Source organism: Coregonus lavaretus, assembly GCF_964263955.1.
Source record: "Coregonus lavaretus genome assembly, chromosome: 29".
Lineage (NCBI taxonomy): Eukaryota > Metazoa > Chordata > Actinopteri > Salmoniformes > Salmonidae > Coregonus > Coregonus lavaretus.
This window is the reverse complement of record NC_140016.1, coordinates 12070031-12089033: the sequence shown is the minus strand read 5'-3', so window position 1 is coordinate 12089033 and position 19003 is coordinate 12070031.

Genomic DNA, 19003 nt, shown 5'->3' with positions numbered 1-19003 from the left:
AGACACCACTGATATCTAACAATTTATAAAATATTTGTTTTTACTTGAATGTTTTGTCGTTGATTTTATCCTATAACAGAAAACCTAGGCTATTTTCATAGTGCCATGTAGGCCTGTGATACGCATTAATATTTCCCTGTGTTCCAACCTCTTGAACCTACACAATTAATTATATTGCAGCATCCGCGGGTCCTGTTGTCCCGTCGAACAGATTGAGGGGAGGTGGTGCCATAATTACAATTTCCATGTGCCTCAGTGTCCATTCTCCAAATGTAGATGTATAACGCTCGATAATTTGCATGTAAATAGTGTCTTTCAAGAGCTCCCTTTTGCAACACCCCGCGAGCTCATATAGCCTACTGCAGGCTCGCGCCTCCGTTCAGCCACTGAACTTTCGAAGAAGGAAGGGCCCATTACTTCGCGTGAATTACCGACAGTTACCTGTCAATTATCCGCGCGTTAATCACCCAAATTCAATCTCACGAAAACAGACTCTCTCTTCAACAGCAAAATGAGTCATCTGTCAACGTGAAAAACCAGTATGGTCCTTCCACAGACACCCCCAACCGCTGCAATGGTACAACAACAGCTGAATTAATAATAGGGTCATGCACCAGGCTCTGCCTGGGCTCTTCCGTCTATGGAAGTGTTCAGGTCCAGGTCAGGATCTGTTTTTTTGTGTAAGGAACATCAATTTACATTTGATTATAAAAATAGGGGAGACTGGGGATGGTTGTAACACTCTCAATATCACCAATCAGTAACAACCTAGAATCATGTGACTCACTCTGCACATGCTCAGTTTACATTTACATTTTAGTCATTTAGCAGACGCTCTTATCCAGAGCGACTTACAGTTAGTGAATACATCTTTTTTTTTTATACTGGCCCCCCGTGGGAATCGAACCCACAACTCTGGCGTTGCAAATGCCATGCTCTATCAACTGAGCTACATCCCTGCCGGCCATTCCCTCCCCTACCCTGGACGACGCTGGGCCAATTGTGTGCCGCCCATGAGTCTCCCGGTCGCGGCCGGCTGCGACAGAGCCTGGATTCGAACCAGGATCTCTAGTGGCACAGTTAGCACTGCGATGCAGTGCCTTAGACCACTGCGCCACTCAGGAGTACAACCTGTCCTCAACCTTCATGAAGAAGCAAGACCCTGCAGATTTGATCTGATTTGGAGGTAAGAAAGTATTTATTTGAACCAAATGTGTTTTTGTGATGGCATCACCTGCTTTGTAGTTAGATTCACCAAACTTATATCAGGTTTATAACCAGTGTGTGTAGATATATTTTATGTAAGTTAGCAATGCTAAAGTTTAACATGTAGCTAAAATTGAAGCTAGCTAATGGCTGCAAGGGTCAGGGTTAGTTGTAACAAGCCTAAGGAGGTCTGGGTGCAGTGCTGGGAATGCAAATGATGGGCCCACCATACCTGTACCCCAGCACTACCATACCACTGTCACAACTGTGACTCTGAGTGAACATGTCCAACATTCACTCACTCACTCACTCACTCACTCACTCACTCACTCACTCACTCACTCACACACACACACGCACACACGCACTCACATACACACGTTTAGTTCAGATGTTGTTGTTTAGTTGGCAGATGTTGTTGTTTAGTTGAGAAGGGACCATTTAATGGAGCGTCAAAATAATACACATTTTATGATTTGTATTATAATTTTATTATTTCTGCCACACAAAATATGAAAAATTGCAATGTTGTTCTCATGTTCTCAATAAAGGCTTTCAATATTTCATTGCATGTCCTGATTTATGCATTTTTTCAAAATGTTACATTTTACCCCAAGTCCTGTTACCACTGACCATGGAGGTGGGGAAAATTGTAACATTTCACTCCTTGTATCTGAGACAGTCACACCTTGTCTGTTTGATTTAGAGAGATGATACCTATACCAATATGTAGCAGACAGATGGAAGTTGTTCCTATCACATATTGAATGTAGTAGCTCAAAGATCTCGGAGAAATCGACAAAAATGCAAAAAGTGGTATAACCATCCCCAGTCTCCCGTATGCTATTTGACTCACCCACTGTTACAATAAGCAGCATTCAAGCGGTTAGAGACTCCACATAATGATAGAATACACAGAATCCATATGCTAAGACTGTTATATGAGCAGTATTTCGAAATACATAGACTTACATTTGGTAAGATGGCTGAACCCATTTGTCTTACCATCTGAATGAATAAAAATACCAAATCTGACACTGAAAGAACAATGGTCAACATCCAATCAACATCCAATACCAAACATGAGGGGGCAAATCCTGAGAGGAGCCCAGGCTACCAGTGAGGGAGTTGGCATGGAAGACAGAGAGACTGGCATGGCTCGCTGTGAGAGTTGGCATGGAAGAGAGAGAGACTGGCATGGCTCCCTGTGGGAGTTGGCATGGAAGAGAGAGAGACTGGCATGGCTCCCTGTGAGAGTTGGCATGGAAGAGAGAGAGACTGGCATGGCTCCCTGTGGGAGTTGGCATGGAAGAGAGAGACTGGCATGGAAGAGATAGAGACTTGAGTGGAAGAGAGAGACTGACATTAAAGAAAGAGAGACTGGCATGATAGAGAGAGACTGGCATTAAAGAGAGAGAGACTGGAATTAAAGAGAGAGACTGGCATTAAAGAAAGAGAGACTGGCATGATAGAGAGAGACTGGCATGATAGAAAGAGAGACTGGAATTAAAGAGAGAGAGACTGGCATGATATATAGAGAGAGACTGGTATGATAGAGAGAGACTGGCATGATAGAGAGAGAGAGACTGGCATGATAGAGAGAGAGACTGGCATGATAGAGAGAGACTGGCATGATAGAGAGAGAGACTGGTATGATGGAGATAGAGAGACTGGCATGATAGAGAGAGAGACTGGCATGATAGAGAGACTGGCATGATAGAGAGAGAGACTGGCATGATATAGAGATATACTGGCATGATAGAGAGAGAGACTGGCATGATAGAGAGAGACTGGCATGATAGAGAGAGAGACTGGCATGATAGAGAGAGAGACTGGCATGATAGAGAGAGAGACTGGCATGATAGAGTGACTGGCATGATAGAGAGAGACTGGCATGATAGAGAGAGAGACTGGCATGATAGAGAGACTGGCATGATAGAGAGAGACTGGCATGATAGAGAGAGACTGGCATGATAGAGAGAGACTGGCATGATAGAGAGAGAGACTGGCAAGATAGAGAGAGAGACTGGCATGATATAGAGATATACTGGCATGATAGAGAGAGACACTGGCATGATAGAGAGAGAGACTGGCATGATATAGAGATATACTGGCATGATAGAGAGAGAGACTGGCATGATAGAGAGAGAGACTGGCATGATAGAGAGAGACTGGCATGATAGAGAGAGAGACTGGCGTGATAGAGAGACTGGCATGATAGAGAGAGACTGGCATGATAGAGAGAGAGACTGGCATGATAGAGAACGAGACTGGCATGATAGAGAGAGAGACTGGCATGATAGAGAGACTGGCATGATAGAGAGAGCGACTGGCATGATATAGAGATATACTGCCATGATAGAGAGAGAGACTGGCATGATAGAGAGAGAGACTGGCATGATAGAGAGAGACTGGCATGATAGAGAGAGACTGGCATGATAGAGAGAGACTGGCATGATAGAGAGAGAGACTGGCATGATAGAGAGAGAGACTGGGATGATAGAGAGAGAGACTGGCATGATAGAGAGACTGGCATGATAGAGAGAGCGACTGGCATGATATAGAGATATACTGCCATGATAGAGAGAGAGACTGGCATGATAGAGAGAGAGACTGGCATGATAGAGAGAGACTGGCATGATAGAGAGAGACTGGCATGATAGAGAGAGACTGGCATGATAGAGAGAGAGACTGGCATGATAGAGAGAGAGACTGGGATGATAGAGAGAGAGACTGGCATGATAGAGAGACTGGCATGATAGAGAGAGACTGGCATGATAGAGAGAGAGATTGGCATGATAGAGAGAGACTGGCATGATAGAAAGAGAGACTGGAATGATAGAGAGAGAGAGACTGGCATGATAAAGAGAGAGACTGGCATGATATAGAGATATACTGGCATGATAGAGAGAGAGACTGGCATGATAGAGAGACTGGCATGATAGAGAGAGACTGGCATGATAGAGAGAGACTGGCATGATAGAAAGAGAGACTGGCATGATATAGAGATATACTGGCATGATAGAGAGAGAGATTGGCATGATAGAGAGAGACTGGCATGATAGAGAGAGAGACTGGCATGATAGAGAGAGACTGGCATGATAGAGAGAGACTGGCATGATAGAGAGAGACTGGCATGATAGAGAGAGAGACTGGCATGATAGAGAGAGAGACTGGCATGATAGAGAGCGAGACTGGCATGATAGAGAGAGAGACTGGCATGATAGAGAGAGAATGGCATGATAGAAAGAGAGACTGGAATGATAAAGAGAGAGACTGGCATGATATAGAGATATACTGGCATGATAGAGAGAGAGACTGGCATGATAGAGAGAGACTGGCATGATAGAGAGAGAGATTGGCATGATAGAGAGAGACTGGCATGATAGAAAGAGAGACTGGAATGATAGAGAGAGAGAGACTCGCATGATAAAGAGAGAGACTGGCATGATATAGAGATATACTGGCATGATAGAGAGAGAGACTGGCATGATAGAGAGACTGGCTTGATAGAGAGAGACTGGCATGATAGAGAGAGACTGGCATGATAGAGAGAGACTGGCATGATAGAGAGATATACTGGCATGATAGAGAGAGAGATTGGCATGATAGAGAGAGACTGGCATGATAGAGAGAGAGACTGGCATGATAGAGAGGGACTGGCATGATAGAGAGAGACTGGCATGATAGAGAGAGACTGGCATGATAGAGAGAGAGACTGGCATGATAGAGAGAGAGACTGGCATGATAGAGAGCGAGACTGGCATGATAGAGAGAGAGACTGGCATGATATAGAGATATACTGGCATGATAGAGAGAGAGACTGGCATGATATAGAGATATACTGGCATGATAGAGAGAGAGACTGGCATGATAGAGAGAGAGACTGGCATGATAGAGAGACTGGCATGATAGAGAGAGACTGGCATGATAGAGAGAGAGACTGGCGTGATAGAGAGACTGGCATGATAGAGAGATACTGGCATGATAGAGAGAGAGACTGGCATGATAGAGAGAGAGACTGGCATGATAGAGAGCGAGACTGGCATGATAGAGAGAGAGACTGGCATGATAGAGAGACTGTTATGATAGAGAGAGACTGGCATGATAGAGAGAGACTGGCATGATAGAGAGATACTGGCATGATAGAGAGAGAGAGACTGGCATGATAGAGAGAGACTGGCATGATAGAGAGAGAGAGACTGGCATGATAGAGAGAGCGCTGCGACAAAGTTTTAACTCACCGTGGAGGGGGAGAGAATCTCACTCAGTAATGAGCTTAATGAAGGTTAATGAGCTCTGCTCTGCCTCTAGATTATTAAATTAATCTGATCATATGAATGAATCATAATTAGTATAATTATAAGCTTAAACATTTTTTACAGATGAAACCATATTTTGCTACATAGGACCCAGAACAATTATAGTGGGTATATATATGTATCATCAACTCTTGCAGTAAACATTTTCAATTGGACTTCAGCCTACACTGCATCCTTATCCCACTTACTCTGTTATAGTAATAATACTGTAGCAGCAACAACAACACTTCTTATCTTCACTATAATATCAAAGACTGGGGTCGACATTCAATCAAATCTGGTAACAGAGGGTTTCTGGGAATATAATGCAATTACAAGATTTCGTCTGCAGTTGGTGTCACAGTGTCCAACGGGGGTTTTCGTTCAGCAATGAAAGTTCTAACACTGGCTTGTGAGAAAGCTGTAACTGAGTGGATGACAGTCTGGTCAGAGCTGACACGGTACCAGCCAGTCAGGTACTTGTACCTACCTAGCTAACGAGTCATTGCATCTAGGGGATATTTAACCTTCTTAATTAGCCATCTTTTAAGGGGTGAACCGTGAACCAACCACAGATGTTTGATAAATGATTACATTTTTACAGTGTTACCACCCAATCCATTTTTTGTATTCAAACTACCTCAAATCCCAGCTGCCCTGATGGATTCTGTTCAAATAAAATACAAAAGTAGAAATGTTGGAAAAGTACTAGTGCCCACCTCACAACAGTCACAATATGTCACCAGGGTTGGTGCGTCTAGCAGCTAGACAAAAAACGTTTGACACACAGTGACCATTTTGATTTGTTCAAGAACAGTACGTTACAGTAGAAAGGTTCCGCCCACAAGTGCAAACAGTGCATGATGAACATTGTTTTTATCCTGGAGACCTGGTTTCAGGGTTTGATTGAATAGGACTCTGGGTCCCTTATTGTGAAAAAACACTACATAAAAAAGCAACTCAAAACACTGTCTGATTTCTGGTCAGTTTTCTCTAGAGATACGTAGTTCCAGGGAGGGGGCTGTGAACAGCAAGGCAGCAGTTTAACGATTTCAAATGAGCTCTGAGTGGTAAAAACCTGACAATACCCCATCGCGATGGCATATGACAGTTAAAATGACCAGAAATCAATATTCTGACCGGGTGTCTCACAATGATAAGACCGACCAAGACAATGTTGACTATTAAAGTTGACAGCTTGAGATATTACACAATTAGTTATGCTATTTTTAATAATCTATAATATTTCGGCTATAATTAATTAATTATACGGGTCAGATAATATCTGAGGCTGGGACGAGGTCGGAGGGGTCTATTAAGGCTGGTAATGAGAAAGGAGAAATCTAATCTAAGGACGGGGAGCTGTGAAGGAACAAATATACCACCTCCCTCCTTCAGTTAGAGAGGAGAGAGGGAGAGGAGGGAAGGGGAAAAGGAGGGGAAGAGAGAGGTATGGGCAGAAAGAGTAAACAATAGAGGGAAGTTACCAGTAAGATGAGTAAAATGAGGGAAAGAACACACACACATAATACACACACACCTAATATACACACCTAATACACACACATAATACACACACACACAATACACACATCCATCATATACACACACCTAATACACATACATAAAACGTACACATAATACACAAACACCTAATACACATACATACCTGATACACACCCACACCTAGTACACACATAATACAGATACACACCTAATACACATACATAATACACACACATAATAAACACACACACATAATACACATACACACATAATACACACACCCAATACACACACATAATACACAAACACCTAATACACACACATAATATACACACATAATACACATACACCTAATATACATACACACCTAATACACATACATACCTGATACACACCCACACCTAGTACACACACCTAATACATATATACACCTAATACACATACATAATACACACACATAATAAACACACACACAGAATACACACACATAATACACACATATAATACACATACATTCCTAATACACACACCTAATACACAACATGTTGCCATGAACTGAACCAAAACCTCTTTCAGATTTCAGGAGGAACAAAGAGAGCATCAGAAAACACTGCTTTATATTGAATGTACTACTAAACCAATCATGGATAACAGACAGTACATAATGGTATATGCTGTAGAAACACTGCTTTTCTCACAGACAGACAGTGAAAAGTTAAACGTTGAAATCATCTTCTTAAATCCTTGCTCCACAGCTAGACAGACATTACTAGCGTATGGTGCACCACCCCTGTAACTGGGAGAGCTCTCCACATATTGGCTGTGATGGATTGCAATGTGCAGGTCAGTATTGTGATGTTCTGGGTGAAGGAGAGGGTTACTCCACGGTTCCCTGCAGGCTGATTGGTGGTCACTACGGCCGTCCCATGGTTGCCGCGAGGTGAGACACTTCTCCAGGAGCCAAATCATGTCTGATTTGCAGAGGTTACACACCAGCAGTCAGACTGTTTGCTCTATTTCAGCAACAGTTTAGCCCTCCTTAAGGACTGTAGCCACTACAAACACTTACAAGTAATACTGTCTACTGCTTAACTTTTTCAGTTTGAACAGTAGAACTAACTGCTGAATAGCTACGACTGATGAAGTGTACAACAGTAGAACTAACTGCTGAATAGCTACGACTGATGAAGTGTACAACAGTAGAACTAACTGCTGAATAGCTACGACTGATGAAGTGTACAACAGTAGAACTAACTGCTGAATAGCTACGACTGATGAAGTGTACAACAGTAGAACTAACTGCTGAATAGCTACGACTGATGAAGTGTACAACAGTAGAACTAACTGCTGAATAGCTACGACTGATGAAGTGTATAACAGTAGAACTAACTGCTGAATAGCTACGACTGATGAAGTGTACAACAGTAGAACTAACTGCTGAATAGCTACGACTGATGAAGTGTACAACAGTAGAACTAACTGCTGAATAGCTACGACTGATGAAGTGTACAACAGTAGAACTAACTGCTGAATAGCTACTACTGAAAATAACTTTGAATCATTTTCTTGGTTCAAATGGAAAAACAAGAGCCACGAAAATACAAAGTTTAGAAAATACAGAGCATTTACTAAATGCTTAAATAATCTAAATATGCACTTCCAGAAAGCAGTGAATCACCCCTAGACACACATAAGGGAAAGGAGACAGGTTGAGAGCCTACATGAACATGAACAATGTTCCTCTAGTACGTCTCAAATGGGACTCTCCAGATCCTCCTCCTGGCTCATCTGGTCAGAGAGGTTCATTTTTATGTTGCCCTGCAGTAACAGCAGCCCAATCAATATGCAATACATCTGTTTGGACAACAGATCAACATTACCCATCAGACAGTGGGGTTAAAGTGGACCCCCCCACCTCTCTCTGGCTCCTGACAGGGAGAGTTTATTTTGTCTGTTGTGCGGGGTGGCCAGGGCCCCCATCCCTCCACCTCCACCCGTCTGGGTGTAGATTGGCTGGATTTACTCACAGGGATATGGTATCTTCCGCTGCACTTGTGGATCAGGCTTTAAATTGTGGTAATGTGCCAGAGGCAGAGTAGTTTAAATGCATTGGAACCCAGGGCCCTATGAGCTTAATTAACAGATAGAGTGCTGGGTATAAATCCGCTTACACACTTTAATGGCGAAGAAGCGGAAGGTGTGGTGCTCGGGGGTGAAATTCACGCCGGATGAAGATCGACTAATCAATCAATACATTTTTATTTGGTATAGCGTCACATACAAAGGACCAAGTATGGCAGTCCTGGAATATTCATGTGGAGAAATGGTTTTCAGTGATTGTTGTTTCAGTGATATCCAATAATCATGAACTATTCAGAGCTTATTCAGCTGTAGTCTGGGGGTAGCAGATGCACCAGTACAACTGAGACAAGGCCAGCAATGAGGCATGAGTCCATGTAACTTCAACTTGATGAGAGTTCACACTAAATGTAAGGGGGGGGGACTATAACCCTACACAGTGAGACTATAACCCTAAACAGTGAGACTATAACCCTACACAGTGAGACTATAACCCTAAACAGTGAGACTATAACCCTACACAGTGAGACTATAACCCTACACAGTGAGACTATAACCCTACACAGTGAGACTATAACCCTACACAGTGAGACTATAACCCTACACAGTGAGACTATGACGCTAACAGTGAGACTATGACCCTAAACAGTGAGACTATAACCCTACACAGGGAGACTATAACCCTACACAGTGAGACTATAACCCTACACAGTGAGACTATAACGCTACACAGTGAGACTATAACGCTACACAGTGAGACTTTAACCCTACACAGTGAGACTATAACGCTACACAGTGAGACTATAACGCTACACAGTGAGACTATAACCCTACACAGTGAGACTATAACATTACACAGTGAGACTATAACCCTACACAGTGAGACTATAACGCTACACAGTGAGACTATAACCCTACACAGTGAGACTATAACCCTACACAGTGAGACTATAACCCTACACAGTGAGACTATAACCCTACACAGTGAGACTATAACCCTACACAGTGAGACTATAACGCTACACAGTGAGACTATAACCCTACACAGTGAGACTATAACCCTACACAGTGAGACTATAACACTACACAGTGAGACTATAACCCTACACAGTGAGACTATAACGCTACACAGTGAGACTATAACCCTACACAGTGAGACTATAACCCTACACAGTGAGACTATAACCCTACACAGTGAGACTATAACCCTACACAGTGAGACTATAACCCTACACAGTGAGACTATAACGCTACATAGTGAGACTATAACGCTACACAGTGAGACTATAACCCTACACAGTGAGACTATAACCCTACACAGGGAGACTATAACCCTACACAGTGAGACTATAACCCTACACAGTGAGACAATAACCCTACACAGTGAGACTATAACGCTACATAGTGAGACTATAACGCTACACAGTGAGACTATAACCCTACACAGTGAGACTATAACCCTACACAGTGAGACTATAACGCTACACAGTGAGACTGTAACCCTACACAGTGAGACTGTAACCCTACACAGTGAGACTGTAACCCTACACAGTGAGACTATAACGCTACACAGTGAGACTATAACGCTACACAGTGAGACTATAACCCTACACAGTGAGACTATAACGCTACACAGTGAGACTATAACCCTACACAGTGAGACTATAACCCTACACAGTGAGACTCTAACCCTACACAGTGAGACTATAACGCTACACAGTGAGACTATAACGCTACACAGTGAGACTGTAACCCTACACAGTGAGACTATAACGCTACACAGTGAGACTATAACGCTAAACAGCTGTGATGATACCAGTATTGCAATATTTTTCCATGGCAGAAATGAAAACATGAAGTAGACCGAACTCTTTGGTCCTTTAAAAACCTGCTGTATGTAAAATATTGTGTGCTATAGCTTGGAAAATAAATGTGACTCTGGATGACAGCATAATGATGTTTGTTTTCCTAAAGAAGTTAAATCTACTTTGTGTTTTGTTTCCTTGCAACGATACTATGGTGATAGTGGTATCGTCCCTGCCCTACTTAAAGGTTCCCAAAGTTTATGGAAAAGACAATGAGGGATACATTCCTTACGGAAAACAACGTGACTACTTGAGGACACAGTCTAAGGATCATAAATCTAGCAAAAGCAGGTAGCCTTTGTTCCCCCTTTTGAGCACACAAACCTAAATAGTGTACCTCTGATGACATATCATATTCGGTCCACAAAACAACCCAATACCGTCTGTGACTACTGAGACATGCAGCCAGGGAGGTTAGGGTGGATGATTAGTTTTAGAGTCAGATGCGAGCAGTAGCATCGACGCTGAGGGGTTGTCATCTCCCATGCAATGATCAGTCCTCTTGTTCATGCCAAATCTAATCAGGCAAGAGCAGCATTACAAGTCCTTAAGCACAGATAATTAATACAAGATGTTCCACTCTGAAACAATTATACAACATTGGGTTCTGCATATCATTATCAATCAAGGCAACAGTAGTTAGCCTGCCACGGATGTATTCTGTATGTGACATTTTCAAAGGGTTATATTATCCATCTGCACGTTCAGTATTAAGAGTTGGTATAGTGTGTGACCAACTAAATACACCTCAGCAAAAAAACAATCGATACGTTCACTGTGATAGTCAGTGGTTTCCATGCAACCTTCCATGCAAAGTCCTTTTAATGTGCAGAAGCCATATAATACATCATGGCTCCAAGCACATTCAGCGACCAACATGTGGAGCAGAGGAAAAACACAGCAAATAGTGTTATCAACAATTTAGCAGACAGATATGGTATTGATTATTAATGATTGATTATTGATGATTGATTTCTTCCAATGGCATCTTTAATCTCCCAAACACAATGCATCCACTCTCCTGGACTCACTTATTTATGGCCAAACATATTCTCCAAAGACAGAAGCAATCAAAAACATACGGATGATACCAATATTGGCCAATATAAAGAAAATAATGGACAGTGGTAGAGTCAGGATTGGAGAAGCACTGTAATTGCACACACAGTATAAGGAATCCTGATTATGCGTTAAGGTGTTATTTGAAACTGAAAGTGCTGTCGCACAGTTGGAGACAGACAAAAAAAAACGGTTTAATTGCAGGATAAATGATCTTATGCCATGGGGCTCTTCTATTTTTGAATATATTTATAGAGAATGTATTCTATCCATCATAGAATTAAGCAAATGCAGTAAAAGCCCAATAAATCCATGTTAATCACTGGAGGTTGGCAATTACTGGCCTCATTTATGGTCATATTGCCCTGCGTACAGTTTCATAGCCATTGTTAATTAAGATCGTCCCCATTAAGAGCCTAATTAACAATTAGCATAAACATAATTAGTGAATAGTGACATTTCACTTGCTACATTGTTTAAATATTTTCTGAAATTGCCCTTGGAAGAATTCTGTCACAGTTACATAATGGCAGTACCTTGTCATGGGGAGACAGGGACAGTCAGATAGACAATGTCTCTGCCAACACTGTACAGGGATGGAGCTCTGCCTCCAGGCAGCAACCCATCCACAGTCCTGTTGTTAGTGTCACACAATATAACAATGCTTTCCTGAACTGCACAGTGTGTGTGTGTGTGTGTGTGTGTGTGTGTGTGTGTGTGTGTGTGTGTGTGTGTGTGTGTGTGTATGAGTCAGTATGGAGACACCACAGGAGGCTGGTGAGGGGAGGACGGCTCATAATAACGGCTGGAATGGAGTGAATGGAATGGTATCAAATACAAGGAACCAGAGGAAGGAGATAAGGAGGCCAGAGGAGAGGAAGGAGATAAGGATACCAGAGGAGAGGCAGGAGATAAGGAGACCAGAGGAGAGGAAGGAGATAAGGAGACCAGAGGAGAGGAAGGAGAAAAGGAGACCAGAGGAGAGGAAGGAGATAAGGAGACCAGAGGAGAGGAAGGAGACAAGGAGACCAGAGGAGAGGAAGGAGATAAGGAAACCAGAGGAGAGGAAGGAGATAAGGAGACCAGAGGAGAGGATGAAGATAAGGAGACCAGAAGAGAGGAAGGAGATAAGGAGACCAGAGGAGAGGAAGGAGATAAGGAGACCAGAGGAGAGGAAGGCGATAAGGAGACCAGAGGAGAGGAAGGAGATAAGGAGACCAGAGGAGAGGAAGGAGATAAGGACACCAGAGGAGAGGAAGGAGATAAGGAGACCAGAGGAGAGGAAGGAGATAAGGAGACCAGAGGAAGGAGATAAGGAGACCAGAGGAGAGGAAGGAGATAAGGAGACCAGAGGAAGGAGATAAGGAGACCAGAGGAGAGGAAGGAGATAAGGAGACCAGAGGAGAGGAAGGAGATAAGGAGACCAGAGGAGAGGAAGGAGATAAGGAGACCAGAGGAGAGGAAGGAGATAAGGAGACCAGAGGAGAGGAAGGAGATAGGGAGACCAGAGGAGAGGAAGGAGATAAGGAGACCAGAAGAGAGGAAGGAGATAAGGAGACCAGAGGAGAGGAAGGAGATAATCAGCGAGACTAAATAAATTGGCTTAATCAAACAATAATATTTATTAACTAGTTTATTGAAAAGAGATACATAACATTTTGCGAATGTGGTCATTTAGAGTGAGATTGAGACTAACATGCATCTGAAGGCGAATCAGAAAGATAATTCATTGGTTCTGACAGGTTGAACCTGTCCCTCATTCACTAACTACTTATAAGACCCTCACAGAGATGTGGCTGGTCTGATCAAATCTGGGATTCGCTTCTTGCTGAATATTTCCAGAGTAAGAAAGTGATGATTCATTAAATTAATACTGATGAAAAGGTGCAATGAGGTCCTCAGCAGAGCTCCCTAACGTCATTATGATTTCTGAGTGACACAGACAAAGATGTGATGTGACAAAAGATCATTTTTGCTTTTCACCCTTCTCTCATTTAGCCAATCAGTGATTAGTTGAGAGACGCTTGGACAGAACTCAATTCTGCCAGCCAACAGATGCAATGATGAGAACGAGAAGAGTTCTCTCTGTTTCCATGGTTATTTGTTTATCCAACCAAAATCAGAAAGACGTCTGTCAGTAAACATCATTGCTGAAGGGCTCTGGAAGTGCAAGGCTTCTCAGAATACCCAGGGTTCCTCAGCCTGCATGCATCGCTGCGGGAAGTAGGGGTGCTGAAGGTGCTGCAGCACCCCCTAAAAACAAACAACAACAAAAAAACATTAATACAAAAATGAAAAAATAAAATAAAATGGGGCACAAAGGTACTGCACTGGGCCTTTACTAGTATTAGCAGACTGATATAAAATGCCTGTAGCACGGGCAAAAACTTTTTTTCAGCATCTCTGCTTTGGCAAAACAAAGGGTGTTGTATAATTAAGAACAGTATCTTGCAGGATTCAATCGTTGGAATTGTAAGAGTTGTTGCCCTGTCTCTTTCTCTGCAATTGTCATTCTAATAGAATCCAGAAAGAACAAAACCCGTCCTCAAACATTTACATCAAAAGGTGCAAAGTTATGGGCAAAGACACAAAACATCCACATCAAATTAAATATTTTCTTGATCAAATAACATGGAAAACAACCACTTTTTGTGCAGTATTAATTTCCCATCCTTACAAACCGCTTAATGTAAATGTACATTACTGTATTGCACATAGGCTGGTCATCTAGGTTTGTACCTGTAGACTTTCCATCACCATGAAGAAAAACTATATACAATTGGTTTGTGATGATGTGATGCTGTAGCTCAGTTGGTAGAGCATGGCGCTTGCAATGCTAGAGTTGTGGGTTTGATTCCCACGGGGAACCAGTATGAAAATGTATGCACTCAGTACTGTAAATTGTTCTGGATAAGAGCGTCTGCTAAATGACTAAAATGTAATAAATAAGCACATCTACTGAAAAGGAACAAATAGACCATTTCAGTTTTCAAATAGAAATAAGTTGCATTTGCAAAGTATTTCAAGAAATTGGAAAACATATCAAGCAAGTGTTTTTATATTCCACAGTTATGATCAGATTAACTGTTTTGTACAGATAATTTTCAGACTCAAGTTACAAATGCTGGTAAACACTCAAATACATTTAGTTTTTTTTTTATCACAAAAGTAGTGCACTGGGCCTTTACTAGCCCTGTATTAGTGGACCAATATAGACGTCTTCAGCGCTGGCAAACTACTTCTGCGGCTATGGCTGCATGAACAGGAATCCACTAAAATAACAGTCACTGAGCTACAAGGGGATTGGCTGGGACAGAAACAATAAAGCCTCATTGTTGAAAAATGCCCAGAGAGATTATGTTAGAGACAGCAGGCAGTGGAAGACTGAGTATTGATAGAGGTAGGGAGGCCTGAAAGTCTTCCAATGGAGAGAGAACAGAACCCAGCCTTATCTTAAGACCAAACAGCAAATTTCTAATTTCCGTTTGGTGGGCGAGCTGTCTAATTGCTGCTTAGTTTCGCCAGTCAAGTAATTCGAAGCAATGTCTTAAAAGCAGCCACTAGTAGTTAAGCCCCCGTGCCAGGGCATCTGCTGAACAATACTGACATCTCATCACGGCCAGCGGCTCCAGGAGAGGAGCGAGAATCAGGTCTCTCTCCTCTCGAATGGGCAAGCAATCTTCAGAAAATTAACTCTGAAAAGCTGGGAAAAGAGCTGTGATTCATTACGACAGACTATGTCAAGCACAGACCTATTAGAATGTCTGTGTGCGTGTGGGTGCAATGCTGTCATCTGTGCAACGGGAGCATCTGCAAAGTGATACACCTGCCAGGCCAGAAACAAGCTTCTTCTGCTGCTGCTAAGGTTGGTGCCGCCATAAAACCCAGACTTCATTTGACAAATGTGCCCATTTGCCGCTATACGTTGGAGATGTAGACGGATTAAGATCCATTGCTGATGGATGGAATAAAACGAGATATAGCCAAAACATACATTTGGACCGAAAATATCCATCGGTTTTCCTCTTTGCCAATAGCAGCTCTCAGAGTACAGTAGAATGGACTATTGTGACAACAAAGAGGACAGCCACCGCCAAGGTCACACTGACCTTGTTGACATGATGATCAGGTCTACAGATAACCATGGAGACCATCACTTCTAACATGTCACTTGTGTTAGAATAGATGAACAACAAATGAGCAGAATCACCAGGCATTTTTATTCCATATATTTTTACAGTACCTGGATGGAAGCCACCAGGAGAGCAGCAGAGAAGCTATTTAACAATAGAGGAGACTTAGCTCAGTGGGTTAAAGAGGCCCTGAGAGGAAGCTATTGATTTTAATTACACAGAAAAGCCCATGGGGACAAAGGGACTTTGGCTGTTTATTTAGCCATTGCCTCAGACTGTGATTGTAGGGACCATGATAAAAATCAGGGCCCTAATTATTACCATAATAAGGTAGAGATTGGCTGGAGGCCCTTGTCTTTTCTATTTAAAGGCAAAAAGACAAGGAGTAAGGATAAAAGGAAGACAGGTGATGCTAGAACTCCCAAACCACAGCCTGGACTCTTCACTCTTGGTTTGCTAACCCAACAATGATCCAACGGCTATCAACAAATATGGATATCTGTGGTTCTGCTGCAGCTTGGACCTTAGAAGTCAACATACTGTCCAGCTGTCATGAGCTGTAAAGCTGAAAAAGGTGAAGATAAACTGGTAAACTGTAAACCAATTCTAGCTCAGTGACTGACACCTTGCGTCAATGATGCCTCTTGAGGAGTATATCAAGATTCCTTTGCCCTATGCCTAGACAAGGTTTCTGCCATGGACGTTCAATTAGATCAGGATCTGATAATCACCTGGACCAAGGTTAGATGGCAGCAAAGATCAAGAGTGTTTACTCTTAAGATTAGCTGAATTGGTAAGACTGTGGATACCTAATGGCTGTCTTTTTTCCATTAGAACTTCAATAATTTCACTCATAACAATAAAACAATTTGTGCCAAGCTAGCTTTACTTGAAATGCAATTCTGACCATATACAATATGGATGCAAGAGTGATGCTCCTGCAATGCAGGATCCCTGATCATACCACAGGTAGAATCACTGATCATGCCACAGGCAGGACCCCCTATCATACCACAGGCAGGATCCTCGATCATGCCACAGGCAGGATCCCCGATCATGCCACATTTAGCTTTGTTTAATCTGGCTGTGAACACATTGGACAATAGTGCAATATTGCATACAGAGTTTTTAAGGAGACATACAAAACAGGTCTGCTGAAACTTTTGAGGCGTACTTGGATATACCTGGGCATCCTACTCTGCACTGAGTCATTATCTGAGCAGACACCTGCCTAATGCTGCTTTCATCCTTCCACTTGACATTGTGCCTTGGATGTTTTTGTACTACTGGCAAACTTGAACTCCACTTAGTTTAGCCTACATGGATTTCATATTTTGGACTCTCCCGCGGCCCGGTGTAGCGCTTGCCTCTCTCCCGGCTTCCACCAGCCTGTACTGGAAACTACATCCCCTCCAAGGTTCTTCTCTCCTGGCTATCATACTGGTAACACGGCCTCTGTTGCGATGCTGTTTTGATGGGCCCCAGTATTTAATCACATTGAGTAAGTCACCGCTCTTTCCTTGCTGTTGTTATGCTGGCAGGTTTTGTGCCTTGGTTGTGTTTATTGTGGGTCCTAGTGCTGGCTGGTTTCGAGTCTGTGGTTGGGTTCTGGCTTGCTGCCTGTAACTGTGGTGATCCTACAAATGGTGTGATTCAATCTAACTAACTATCACACTGTGTGGATTGATTGACTTTTAGCTGATTCCTCGCCAACCTATTTTATTTGTGTGGATTTTAACATAATTTTTTCAAAATGGCATCTACCACTTTCCGCCATAGAGGAAACATACTTTTTCCAGATTGGCGGCTACCACCTTCAGAGACTACGGTGAACGTTTCATCCCATGTAGGAGCTGTACCTATTTTGCACAGTTCCGGAATAATATTGACCGGCCAAATATCCAATGTGGAAACTCTTAGCTCATTGAGGAATACATGTCTGAGCTGGACGTCCAGAGTAAGCAAATTGCAGCGTATCCTGGATAGGTCCCACTCTAAGAACATTTTCCTTTTCTACTCCACAGCCTGGTCGTTGTGCCACTGCCTCGCCACTGTGTCACCACTCTCTGACTGACTGGCCAGGGCTGCCCTGCAGAGACCCCTCCCTAGTGAAGTTACCGCCCCTCCCATCTCACCCGCCCTTCCCATCCTCAGGCCCAATGGTGCCAACCTTAGAAAAGTAATTCCAATTTCTACTCTTTCTTCTATTACTAATAGGGATAGACCAAAATGGTGCAGTTCTATGCAATCTTACAGCCACACCAACCATATCAATATCAACCAGCAGACAGGGCCTGCAGCCGCCTATTGAACGTAGCTTGTTTGAGTTGGAGACTCCATGTGACATTAAAACATCATAAAGGACTTGGGTTGATGCATCTGAACATTAGGAGCTTACTTCCTAAACTGGATTACATCAACATCTGTGCTATGCAGATGAATTCTGGACATTCTGGAGTCTGATATTAATATTGAGGGTTATAATATGTACGGGAAAAAATGCCATCATTGATTCATTTAATCACCATTTTATTTCAGCGGGCTATCTCTTTGAAAGAACTTCTAAGCCTATTCACAATGTTATTGGGCTGGATGCTGATTGGGTAAACTTACTGAATGATCACAGAAATTATAGTTAAAGCTTTTCTTTTAGTCTATTTACAGAAAAATAAGTCTGGATGCTTTGCTACAAATAGACAAGAGATCCACAGAGGCTGACCAATTGGATCCCGGTCTGCTTAAGTGTGCAGCGCCTATCATTGTTGGCTCAATAACCCATATTTTTTATTTAACATTGTTATCAGGAAATATTCCAAAAGTATGGAAATCAGCTCTTGTGCTGCCACTCCATAAG